Genomic DNA, 13,974 nt, shown 5'->3' with positions numbered 1-13,974 from the left:
TAATAATAATAATAATAATAATAATAATAATAATGTGAGATGATTGCTTTTGTTTTGCGTGTGTGTGTGTGTGTGTGTGTGTGTGTGTTTCTCTTTTGGTTTTCTTTCCTGTAATAAATTTGCAGGGCCCTGAGGATCATCTAGTCACAATTGAGCTATGCAGTTTTGCCTCGCTTAAAATGAAATAGCTGAAATGGAAACAGTTCAGAAGGAGAAAGCATCAAATATCATAGAATCGGGGAGCTGGAAGGGACCCTGAGGATCATCTTGTCCAACCCCCTGCAATGCAGGAATATGCAGCTGCCCCATACAGGGATCGAACCTGCAACCTTGGCATTGTCAGCACCACGCTCTACCCAACTGAGCTACCCAGGCGAGACATCCCTTGTTTAGATTCCTTGCGTTAGTGGATCAAGATAATTGGTGGGATACCGTGGTTTCGAGCAGCACCAACATTTTCTTCAGGCAGGAATATGCAGGGGGGTAGGCTGGACTTGGATATAACATGTGTCAGGTTTCAGGGAATCCGATCCCTCCCACAGTGGCAGCCAAGAAACAGGTAAATGAGAAGAGTTCTTACCACGTAATTTACTCAGTATTTACAGAGAGAGACGAAGGAATGCAGTCTCTATTAAATAATGGCATTGCTCCAAGTAAAGTCCCACTGCCTCTGTCTCTCCTATTCTACGTCACCCCTGCATCAGCTGATCTGTGCTTTCTGCCTCTGAGTTTTCTGTTCTCCTACTTTCAATGCCCGCCTGGTCCTGGGAGGAGAGGGGGTCAGGAATGCTTTCCAAAGACACTGAGTCTGTCAATTGTCTCTCCCTTGGTACTTCTTTTTCTTCCTGCTGTTCCTCTCCCAATGTTTCCCAGCTTTCCCCCTCTGCAGCCTCTGAACTATGTCCTTCTACAAACCACTGTTCTAAATCTATACTGTCCTGTTTTCGGGAAGGTTCAGGAGAAGGGGGGTGCAGTCCCCACCATTCCTTCAGCCCTTGACAGTAAGTAAAGGGCCATTTGTCTATGTACACAAAAAGAGATATGAGTTCTATCAGGAAAGTTCAATACTAGTGCCAAGAGGGTGCCAGACACTGTTCAACTCACTTGAGCAGGAGTTTTTGCAAACCGGCTTGGGGTACCCGCTGGAACGCCGGTGAGCAAAGTAGGGTGTATGAGGAGACAAGTTTGCCAAGAGTCCTTCTCTCTGCAAAGGGCTTTTTTTTCAGCAGACACACAAACTTCCATTCCTAGGAGCACATTTTGAGCGTTTTAGGCAAATGGGGTTTGCATGTCAAGAAGGACAGAGAAATAGGAGGTGACATGCTTGTTCCTGGAGTCATTTCCCCTCCAGGGACTGTGGCATTTTTGCCTATAAATTGCTGGACAAGAGTCATGACGGTGGCAGTGTTGATGATTTGAGAAGAGAGAAGCTGTTGAGACATGTCTTGTCATTGCTGGCCAGATGAGCAATTTGGTATTTGGCTTGCAGTCAGGTAGATATTCTCCATGGTAGAATACTGAGCAGGTCTTGTGCACACAGAATATACAAAGATTTTCATACCCTCCAACATTTCTTCGATGAAAATCGGGATATCCTGTTCAATAGTAGTAGTAGTAATACCCAACTCATCTGACTGGGTTGACGAAGCCACTCTAGGCAGCTTGTAACATATATAAAAATATAATAAAATATTAAACTTTTTTTTTAAAAAAACGTCCCTCTACAGGGCTGCCTTCAGACGTCTTCTGAAAAAGGTACAGTTACTTATCTCCTTGGCGTGGGAGTCACATAACTTCATACCCTCCAACATTTCTCCGATGAAAATAGGGACGTCCAACCATACCCGTCAATCTTTATCCAGTGAAAATAGGGACGTCCTAAGGAAAAGCGGGACATTCTGGGATCAAATCAGAAAACGGGACAGCTTCTGCAAATCCGCAACTGTCCCTGGATTGGGAAACTTGGAGGGTCTGCATTTTGTGAGATGGCAGACACACAGTGGCCCAATTTGCACGTAACATTAGGCCTAACAAGACAACCACATACCCTCCAACATTTCTCTGATGTAAATAGGGATGTCCTATTCCAGAATAATCATAAAGTTGTTTTTTGTACCCCACCCATCTGACTGGGTTGTCCCAGCCACTCTGGGTGGCTTCCAACATATATAAAAACATAATATTACATTAAACATTAAAAAAAAAAAACTTCTCTATACAGGGCTGCCTTCATATGTATTCTAAAGGTTGAATAGTTACTTACCTCCTTGGCTTGTGGGTCACATAACTCCATACCCTCCAACATTTCTCTGATGAAAATAGGGAAGTCCTAAGGGTGGCGCTGTGGGTTAAACCACAGAGCCTAGGGCTTGCTGATCAGAAAGTCGGCGGTTCGAATCCCTGCGACGGGGTGAGCTCCCGCTGCTCGGTCCCAGCTCCTGCCCACCTAGCAGTTCGAAAGCACGTCAAAGTGCAAGTAGATAAATAGGTACCACTCTGGCGGGAAGGTAAACGGCGTTTCCATGCCCTGCTCTGGTTCGCCAGAAGCGGCTTTATCATGCTGGCCACATGACTCAGAAGCTGTACGCCGGCTTCCTCGGCCAGTAACGTGAGATGAGCGCCGCAACCCCAGAGTCGGACACGACTGGACCTAATGGTCAGGGGTCCCTTTACCTTTACCTTTAAGGAAAAGCTGGACATTATGGGATCGAATCAGAAAATGGGTGGTTTCTGTAAATCTGGGAATGTCCCTGGAAAATAGGGACAGTCTGCAACTGTGTGGTTGCAGTTGTTTTGCTTCTGCTCTTCTGCGCTGCCGCCATGCTCCTCTGAATGACTGAGGACCGGGGGGCAACAACATTAGCTCTGTCAAACTACCTTCTGATAAAATTGCATACATATAGGGACGTGGGTGGCTGTGTGGTCTAAACCATTGAGCCTTGGGCTTGCCGATCGGAAGGTCGGCGGTTCGAATCCCCACGATGGGGTGAGCTCCCGTTGCTCTGTCCCTGCTCCTGCCAACCTAGCAGTTCGAAAGCATGTCAAAGTGCAAGTATTTAAATAGGACCCGCTCCGGCGGGAAGGTAAACGGTGTTTCCGTGCGCTGCTCTGGTTTCGCCAGAAGCAGCTTAGTCATGCTGGCCACATGACCCAGAAAAACTGTCTGAGGAGAAACGCCAACTCCCTTGGCCAGTAAAGCGAGATGAGCGCCGCAACCCCAGAGTCGTCTGCGACTGGACTTAACTGTCAGGGGTCCTTTACATTTACGGCTATATTAGGAGAAAGTCATACTAAAATGCTGAGGTGTTTTCACAAGGGCTTCTTTTAAAAACAAAACAAAACCACAAGCTGATACGTGGAGAACTGAAGTTAAGATTGGGAAAAGGAGAAATGGAGAGAAAACAGCCCTGTGCTTAACGCTGTTCCCACCTGCCAATTCTCCAAAGGAAAGGCTCTCCAGCTTTGCAAATTATATAGCAAAATAACAGCTACAGCAAAAAACAAAACCCCAAAGCATTTGTAGGGAAGAATATGAAGGCATGGGGAGAATTTAGCAACTCCCACTGTGACTGTCACTTCTGTCCCTGCATTCATATGAGCCAGAAGATGCCTGTTTAAAATGCACATGCTCACCTGTTTAATGGGTACTAGTACCCCAAGGCAATAGTTTAAAGGGGAAACACAGAGCATGAGAGACAGTGTGGGGTAGTGGTTAGAGTGTTGGACTCGGACCTGGGAGACCAGGGTTCAAATTCCCACTTGGCCATGAGAGACCTTGGGCCAGTCCCTCACTCTCACTCTCAGCCTAACCTACCTCACAGAGTTGTTGTGAAGATTAAATGAGGAGGGGGAGAACAGTGCCTGCTACTTTGAGTTCCTTAAGAGAAAAAAAGGTGGGATATTGATGCAATTGATAAAGAAATAAGCAAACAAACAATTCTATCCATATTGTAAAACCACAATGTGGCACACAGAAGAAACACTGTAGCTTAACAGCATAGATAAGTTGGTTGCAAGTTACATTGCTAATTACATTTCCTTTCCCAATACTGTGTGTGTGTGTGTGTGTGTGTGTGTGTGTGCATATTCAAATATCTGAATATGAAAATGGGGATCAGTCCTCGAAGATCATCATGTTATGCTGACTGGTAGAGCATTGCATTATTGTGGCAGGAAATGCCAACCTATATTCCCCAGTTGAAGAACGTTATTGATACCCACAACATCACAAATGTCCCTGCTTAATGCAGTTAACTCTGCTAAGTCCACAGGGGCTGCAGATGGGACTTCTGACGGTGTTTGGTGACTCTCGGCAGCCCGCACTGCAAACAAACAATTCGACTGTCTTTCGATGCTGCTAGGAAAAGACTGTTCTGTGAGCTTCTCAAAAAACCCACTTGCTACTTCAACTGGCTTTTACAAGAGACATCCCTCGTGTTTTGAAGTGTTGGTTGCCAGCTCCACTCCAACATCTGGCTTGGTCCAGAGTCTCTACTCAAGAGATAGGGCTGTTAAGAGGATTTGCACGTCCAGGCAAATATGACTCACTCCCCTTTCCATTTTCGAACTGACTAGCTTTGTCCACCGTGTTTATCCTGGTCTGGTGTGCTCCTCTCTGCTTGGATACCCTTTTCAACCGTTCCTTGTTAAGTGAATCTAAGTAACAGCTGATCAACACATCTGGCGGCTGCTTTTCTCTTGCAGAGTGTTGTATGTGGGCGGCATTCAGCTAAAAAGTTGCTCTGCGGCAGGGTTTCCCAAACTTTGGGTCCCCAGGTGATTTTGGGCTACACTTCCCATCATCCCTGACCACTGGTCCTGCTAGCTAAGTTTGGGAAACACTGATCTAGTCCAAGGGGACCATTTGCTGTGGCAAACGCCTACTGGGTTTCAAGTTCCATGGGGAGCCGTATGGTATTTCCCATCTTAAGTGCATTGGCCCAAGCTCTTTACACCTGCCCAGGAAAGCAGTTGCTAGTTCAATATGCAATTATTCCCCTTTCCTGTTCCTGTTTCCTTTCATATATAATTTTTATTAAACATTCTGTCTTACAATTTTAAATACCCATTTTACATCCTTAAGATATCAATGACTTCCCTTCTTCTCTTTTGATGGTTCATTTTACATATCGCAAATCCCTGCATATTTGACAAAAACCATACCATTCAGTATTCCATTATTGCACCCATCAAAACTCGTTTACACTCTTGAATTTATCTTAACGCTGCCAGCGTTTTCAGCTGTACACAATTATTCCCCATATATTCAATAAACGTCTTCCAATCTTCTTTAAACGTTTGTCATTCTTGTTTTCTTATTCTATCTGTTAAGTCTGCGAGTCGTGCGCATTTGGTCAGCTTCAGTTGCCATTCCTGTTTGGTTGGGACCTCGCTAACGAAACACGGGCCGCAGTAGTAGCATACATAAATAAACCTTTTTGGACACCTGGGAATTTCAGTCTGAATTATCCCCAACAGAAAGCACTCTCCTGATCCACGATGAGCCCAATTCTGAAAGTTAGTATTTGGCAGGTTTTTCTTTTCTGAGTCAGCAATATTTCTTGTATTTCTACGAAAGCTCACTGGGGGAAGAGAAAGCAAACAAAGAGCGGCAGATTGAATGCAGAGTAGCATAATTAATTGATCTTCACTAATGTGGCTTATCTGAAATATATATATATATATATATATATATATATATATATATATATATATATATATATATTGATGCAAAGCACTCTTGTTGTACTGATAACACACCACTAGGGTTGTGTGCATAGGCTGCCAAGGATGCATTTGTAAACAGCTCTGTAGGAGGTCAATCCTCTTTATATAATTATATGCTAGGAGAAAAGAGATGACAACCCTAGACAGCATCTTAAAAAGCAGAGACATCACCTTGCCAACAAAGGTCCGTAGTAGTTAAAGCTATGGTTTTCCCAGTAGTGATGTATGGAAGTGACAGCTGGACTATAAAGAAGGCTGATCGCCGTAGAATTGATGCTTTTGAATTATGGTGCTGGAGGAGACTCTTGAGGCTCCAATACTTTGGCCATCTTATGAGAAGAGAAGACTCCCTGGAAAAGACCCTGATGTTGGGAAAGATGGAGGGCACAAGGAGAAGGGGACGACAGAGGACGAGATGGTTGGACAGTGTTCTCAAAGCTACCAACGTGAGTCTGACCAAACTGTGGGAGGCAGTGGAAGACAGGAGTGCCTGGCGTGCTCTGGTCCATGGGGTCACGAAGAGTCGGACACGACTAAATGACTAAACAACAACAACAACAACAACAACAACAACAAAGAGGCTGGTCACCTTCAGCTTCAGAACTCAGTGCTGTTCTCCTGGTTCAAGCCCCGTCTACTTCCATGACCTTTTCTGGACAGCAGAGCACTTTAAAGATCACTGTGTAATGGAAATGACATTGATCTTAGCCTTTTGAGATACATGAAAGCAGCTGTGTGTTAGCGATGATTACCCTTGTTTGTGTTCTAAGCAGGTGTTAGAGGCCTGATTCTGATCGATGATGATCATGCCAGCAAATCAGTGATGACAGAGAATCAGTGATATCTTTTTTAGGGCACTTAGCACCAGTCATTGCAGAGTTACAACTCTTGATGCTCCCGCAAGTCCGAGAACCATCACATGAAAAGATTCTTGATTTTTCCCGGGTCATAACTGAATGTGGCCCCTTTATTCCTTGGTTTCGCTGAAGTCTTATGACATTTTGGAAGCTCTCCAAAGACTGCATTACGCTGCCCAGAATAGTTCAAGAGCCCTTTGGGTGTATTCTAGACCGAGGCAATCTAATGGATTTCTTCTAACTTTCTTTAAGGGGAAAAAGTCACTTTCACAGGGTTGAACGATAACCTTGCAGGAGCAAACGGGGGAAAGAAGACTGAAACCATTGATGGGATGAAATGGCAGTGGAGCTGGCATGCGAGATCATGAGATATGGAAATGCAAGAGGCGGTGTTGGGCGTGTAACAAGGGAGGAGAATTGCGGGCAGAACTGAACAGGTGGAAGAACTGAGGCTAGACGAAAGAGACCCGAATCAGTGAGAAAGGAAGATCAAAAAGGAAAGAATTCTATATACATCAAACCGGGAGAGAACAAGGCTACAATCCTAAACACACTTACACACAGTGGGACCAACTTCAGAGTCATGCATAAGATTATGTTCTAGGAGAACAAAGCAACATCTTTGCTGCAGGAGTTTAATGACCCCCCCTTTTTTGCATGTGCAATATATTGAAAAAGAGAGAGAAGAACCTAAGATATACTGTATTCTTAAGATTTTTATCCCAGCCAAGAGGCTCTCAGGGGGCAGTGAACACAACTGTATCGAAATGTGTGCATCATATAACAAATGAAATGTCAAGATCACAAACAGGAATGGCAAAAGCAGGCCACAGCCGACACAACTGCACTGTAGAGCAGGTATAGGCAAACTCGGCCCTCCAGCTGTTTTGGGACTACAACTCCCATCATCTCTAGCTAACAGGACCAGTGATCAGGGATGATGGGAATTGTAGTCTCACAACATCTGGAGGGCCGAGTTTGCTTATGCCTGCTGTAGAGCATACAAAAATGAGACTTTGGAGCAGAGGTGGAGGCTCTGTGGTGCCCCAGGTGTTGCTGTGCTACAGTGCCCTCCAGATGTTGGGCTGTAACTCCCATCAGTCCCAGCCAGCAGAGCATGTGGTTAAGCTTGATTATACAGGGTTAGGCCCTGTATACCTAAAATAGCGTCTCCACCCTCATCATCCACTAATCCACCCTCATGGACACTAAGATCCAGCTCCAAGGGCCTTCTGGCGGTTCCCTCACTGTGAGAAGTGAAGCTACAGGGAACCAAGCAGAGGGCCTTCTCGGTAGTGGCACCCACCCTGTGGAATGTCCTTCCGTCAAGGAGATGAATAACTTTATAACGTTTAGAAGACATCTGAAGGCAGCCCTATATCAGGAAGTTTTTTAATGTTTGATTTTTGGCTGTGTTTTTATGATGTCGAAAGCTGTTCAGAGTGGCTGGAGCAACCCAGTCAGATGAGTGGCGTGTATCATCATCTTCACCACCACCACCACCACCACCATAGCTGTATTCCAGCAACCTCTGGAGGGAACTGTGTTGGGTATCCCCGTGGTGCCATCATTCCAATCATTCCTGAACATGGTACTAATTCTTGTGTGTACAACCAATCCTGAGCCCCCCCCTACCATGTGTGTGTATGTACACACACACACACACACACACACACACACACACACATCCAGTCACATATAACATAGTTTTTGCGATAATAAACAATAAACCAGGGTTTCCCAAACTTGGGTCTCCAGCTGTTTTTGGACTACAACTTCCATCATCCCTAGCTAGCAGGACCAGTGGCCACGGATGATGGGAACTATAGTCCAAAAACAGGTGGAGATCCAAGCTTGGAAGCCCTGCGATAAACTAATGTAACCATATCAATAAATGAGCTTATATAGCCACTTTGGGCTCAGCTGTTGACACCTACAGTTATATCCCAGAGTCTCAAGATGTCAGGGACTGGGCAGAGGAGGAATGGTGAAGACTGCCTCCCCAGCTTGACTCTTCCAGGGAGTGGGGAAAGGATGACAGTTTAGATTTACGACAGGGGTTTGAGGGAGGTCACAGCTCAGAGGTAGATGAGGGGAAAAGTTGGGAAATAATGGGAGAGGAGGAGGAGGAGGAGGAAGCATCGGGGGGGATGGCTGACGGACACAGTGTCTTTAGAAAGCATTCCAGACCCCCTCTCTCCCAGAACCCAGAGAGCACTGAAAGTAGGAGAGCAGAGAGCTCAAAGGCAGAGAGCACTCAGCAGCACCCATGGAGGAGACGATGAGAATGACGCATGAGGAAGTGAGAGAGACGGGGGTAGGGTGGAGATTCACCTGGGACAATGCCATTCTCCAAGAGTCTGGGTTCTATAGCCTCTCTCTGTTAAATACTGAATAAAAAGCGGACAGCAAGAAACATTTCCTTGTCTTTGTACGTTCCTGGGCAACCAGCCGGGAGTCGCTGGCAGCAGCATGACAAAACGTGGACTGAGTCTAGTGTGACTCTTTTTTCCCCTGCATCATGACATTGTTCATTGTGCATTGGATCCTGATAATCAGATGGACATTCAATAGGCACACATGGCCTTTTTTCTTTTTCTTTTGCCTGTCCCAGTCTACCTTCCACATTGATGTTAAGACCGTGTTGCATGGTTGGCGGCCGTCCCAGGTGACTGGATGCAGAAGTTGAACAGGGAAACCAATATCAGCTCAAGCTTAGCTGGACTCATGGGAAGTGACGCACTTCCTCATATGTGACTATTCCCTACAATCCCAGTAATTATGGTCTTGGGACATAGTTCTGCTGTTGACCTCTCACCTGCTGGTTTCCCTGTTGAACTTGTCCAACAAGTTCTGCGAGTCCTCTTCCTCTTGCCGTTGGGTGCCATTCAACCCCGGCGCTGGGTGCAAGGGAAGAAAGCTCAGTTACAGGAAGAGGAACTGCTCAGATTTTAAATATTGGCATTGAGCTGGAAAAGGAAACAACACACAAGGAAAAGAAGGGAGCATCTTATATAACAGTACTGCACATCTCTGGAAGTGCCCATATTTCATCCTTCCATTGTAGAACTACTGGTACCGTTGGCTCAGGCAAGAAAATACCTGTCTGAAAGCTGAGAGGCAGGGGAAGATAATACACTGTGTTTTGGAGGGGAAATGGTTTGAATAGGAAAGACTATATACACATCCACAACCCTCTTCCATATGAGAACTGCATAGTTTTCTCTTTGCTGAAAGGATTCGTTAGTAAGGTCAACTGGTTAAGTCCAGTTTAATTTGACTATGGGAGGCGGCACTCGGCTTTCAGGCCAAGGGAGCTGGCGTTTGTCCACAGACAGCTTTCCAGGTCATGTGGCCAGCAGGACTAAACTGCTTCTGGCACACGGAACACCGTGACGAGTACCAGAGGCCACGAAAACGGTTTACCTTCCCACCACAGTAGTACCTATTTATCTACTCGTGTTGGTATGTTTTTGAACTGCTAGGTTGGCAGGAGCAGTGTTAGTAACGCTGTTGCATCAGAAGCCACCAATCACTAGCTCAATCTTACGTCTATCTCCAAGACTCCGGAACAGATGGGGCCACAGTGCTGAGCAATAGCCAGTGTAGCAACTGTTTGGAACTATATATAAATGCAAGCAGAGAAAAAAAACAAAACAGGAAGGGGGGGAGGGAGGGAGGGAGGCAGGAAGGGAAAGAAGAGCAGGTCAATGTCAACCAAGGGCAAATCCAGACCAAGAAGGCCCTCTGCCTGGTTCCCTGTAACCTTACTTCTCACAGTGAGAGAACCACCAGAAGGCCCTTGGAGATGGATCCCCATGTCTGGGCTGAATGATGGGAGTGGAGATGCTCCTTCAAGCATGCTACAATGCACCAGTCTCTCTCTCATGACTGCTGTGGAAATGCTCCTTCATTCATTCTGCTGATACCCATCAACATACCCCCCAATCCTACTTTACAGTTTCTGGGAGTGAGCCCCAGCAGTGAAACAGATTTTGGAGCTATGAAATGCTTCTAATTCACCTCCAGGCACCCAAACCGTCTTGTTGATGAGCAAGTAATCCTTGCCATCACCTCTCCTTAGCCTTCTTCTCAGTCTGCCCAGAAGTGATTAATGCATTTAAAATCTGCCACTGGTCTCCTGAAAACAGCCCCCAAACCACTGTGAATACTAAGCAGGGGGAAATGAGCAAGGGATTTAATATGAAAGACTTCAAAGGGCTTAAATTCAACACTGGATCGTTTCCTCTTTAAAACTGTTCAGAAAAATTATGGAGGGTAGAACGGCTGCACATTACTAGGCAAAAACATGCTGGGTTTTAGGAGCATCCCAGAATTTCATATTAATCATTTACATACCAGATATTTCATCTTCCTCCTCATTAGAAAATCTGCAGCGCAATGATTTCCCGGAGTGTCACGTAAAAGCTCGCAAATGCCACAGGGCAACAACTTCCAAGAACTGTCAATAGAACAGAATTCTGTTTCCTGGGCCCTTGAGATGTGATGCATTTCGCATACGTAACATTCCCTCCCATTCTTAGCACTGCACTTATAGCAAAAGAACAGAGGTAAGGGTAGAAACAGAGAAAGACAGCTTAGATGCTCCAGAGGGCAGAAGCAGAACCTGTTTGTTTGTTTGTTTATTTATTTAAATTTATTACTGGGACATGATATATAATGAAATGAAAAGGATGTTTAAAATAACGTTTGTAAAAATAATAATCCAGGAGGCTTTCTTCTGGGAATTATAGGGATTGAATTACCTAAATTGTATAGAAATTGATTTATGTATGCTACTATAGTGGCAAGAATGTTACTTGCCCAAAAATGGAAAGAAGCGGAAGTCTCAGCAAAGGAAGAATGGGTACAAAAACTTATGGAATATGCAGAAATGTCGAAACTTACCGGAAGAATAAGAAATCAAGATAACAAACTTTTTATAAAAGAATGGAAAGGGTTTATTGAATACTTACAGATAAATTGTAATTGTGTGTGTGTGTGTGTGTGTGTGTGTGTGTGTGTGTGTGTGTGAAGATAAATAAATGAGCAAGTTAAGTTAATTTGGATATGCAGGAACTGCAGAAAGAGGGGGAAGGAAGCCAAGTTTTAAAATGTCAACATGAATGTAAAATTAGTGAAATGTATATAACTGAAAAGTATAAATTGCGTGTAGAGGTCCCCAAGACCACCCCCAAATAACTCACACAGCACACAGGAATTTTGTTTAAGGTTATTGGCATAATTTTGGCCACAACTTTTTTTATTAAATTACAACATCTGAGTGGTTGCTTAGGCATTGGTTTGACTATCAGTCCTATCCAGGGGACAGGCTGACTTCCACCCGCTTAGTGGAAGTCAGCAAAGGGAAAACACATTTGGGAGAGAATTGGGGTCGGGGTGGCCAGGACCCTCACCTCTCCCCAATGTTCCCAGGGGCTCTTGCGTGGCCCTAGCCCCTGACCAGGGGAACGGACAAAAGCATGGAGAGCCCCTGGATTCCTTTAACGGAATTCTCCGCGCAGCAGCAGCATTAGAGGGGCAGGCACAGCCAACCACTTCCCCTCCACCAACCAAAGTAATAACCAATGCCTAACTGCCAACCTTACAAGTTGTGACTAATTGCTACGCAGTAGGCGAAAACCAAGTGGCAACAGCCAATTAGCCAGATGGAAAAATTCCTACTAGGCCCCTGCCTTAAAGCAGACGACGCCATGACAGGCATAGCAAGGTCAACGCGCCAGCCTAATTAACGGGGGGGGGGGGGGGGTTGATCCGGTGCACGCAGCAAAGAGGGGCTGACTCTGTGAGCACCAAGAATATATAACCCCTGAACTGTCTATCAACATTTGCAACATACAAATCTCCCCAATGGCCCAAAAGCCCCTATCAGCAGCCCTGGCTATCTAACTGGGTCCTGCCCCAAATACAGAAGGGTGTCTTGCTAGGCCCCAACTGCAACACGTGCTCTCTATGAGGGAGAACTCGCTTTACACACACACACACATTTATACCCTACCCTACCCTACCCTACCCTAAGAAGCCCAGGACATCAAACAACAAGCAGCGAAACAACAGCAGCAACAAGAGTCTTAAAAGGAATTCCAATACAGGTGCAGAATGGGACTAGGTCAACCAATGGATCGCAATGGCAAGGTAGCAGATTCTGGTTAAACGTTAGGAAAAGTTAAGAGATGCTTTACAACAGAGCAAATGCCCTTGGGTGTGTTGGGGGGGGGGAGGTCTCCTTTCAAGCAGAGGCTGGCTCTGCAATTGCACCCTGCATTGTGTTGGGGGTGTCCTGGATGATCTTCAACATGCCATCCAACTGTAGGATTCTATGGAAGATAGTTCCGTTATCAGTGGCTGCTTTTGGGTTCTATAGAGCAAAGCAACTGGGCTGCAATCTGAGACACTGGGCTGGTTCACAGAACACAGGAAGCCAAAGTACGATTTCTCCAGAGGGGAGGTTGCAGCCACGCTCCTCCACTTTCTTAAAGTTAGCCAGTTGGGGCTGTTCACCTTGGGAAAGGTTTTCCCCCCAATTTCTTTTCCCTTTTAAAAATAATGTTCATTTCACTTAATTCACTCTCCCCCCTCCAAAAACACCTCTGTCCACACTGTGAAACACTCCCCGTCTGCATGCCTGAAGCTGATGTAAAATAACAAACCACAAATTTGTGAACCATGGAGTGGATTGCATGGAAAGAATGACGATTCTGGTTGACTTCATATGGAGCAGTGGTGAGAGTTACGCTGACGGGCCTTCTGGAAATTGCTGGCCACTTCCCTCTATTAAGTGGAAAAAGCAGAGAGAGTGAATGTGTGTGTGGGGGGGAATAGAGAAGACAGACAGACAGACAGACAGACAGACACACACACACACACACACAGAGAGAGAGAGAGAGAGAGAGACACTGCAAAGATCCATCCAGCTAACAGATCTACTTCGAAGTAAGTGCTGATGGGTCCAATGGGAACCTACTCCCATGTCAGCGTACAGGATTGCAGCTGAAAAGCATTCTAGTGGGTTATCATTATCCCAAAAGTTGCCCCTCTTTTTCCAGCAGAAACGATGTGATTGGTAATGCATCGCTCCCATGATCCAATTATATCCTGAAGCAAAGATCTGATTAATATGAAGAAGACACGGCAAGCGCGTTTTGGAGACAGATAACTTCCTTTCCTTTTACAGTTTTCTGTTTGCTCTAACTTGTTTGTTAGGCAGCACAGATATATGTAGAACTGGGGATACGGTGATTTGCTGATTCGCAAGCTTTGATGTGGACACAGAAGTCTCCTTTCTCCAGTGGATTCCCTGCTAACTTCAATGGTGCTAATGTTTGTGCAAGTGCAAAGGGGTGTGTTGAGCTAACAACCTCTACTCCCC

General features: G+C 45.4%; 1 non-coding gene across 1 annotated transcript; it reads right to left on the bottom strand.

Moving 5' to 3' along the window:
- Positions 1-301: 301 nt before the first annotated feature.
- On the bottom strand, positions 302-375 carry TRNAV-GAC. The gene has a single exon. It is a non-coding gene; the product is annotated as a tRNA-Val (tRNA).
- Positions 376-13,974: the final 13,599 nt, after the last annotated feature.

This window comes from Lacerta agilis, chromosome 2, assembly GCF_009819535.1.
Source record: "Lacerta agilis isolate rLacAgi1 chromosome 2, rLacAgi1.pri, whole genome shotgun sequence".
Lineage (NCBI taxonomy): Eukaryota > Metazoa > Chordata > Lepidosauria > Squamata > Lacertidae > Lacerta > Lacerta agilis.
This window is presented reverse-complemented; position numbering and strand designations above follow the sequence as displayed.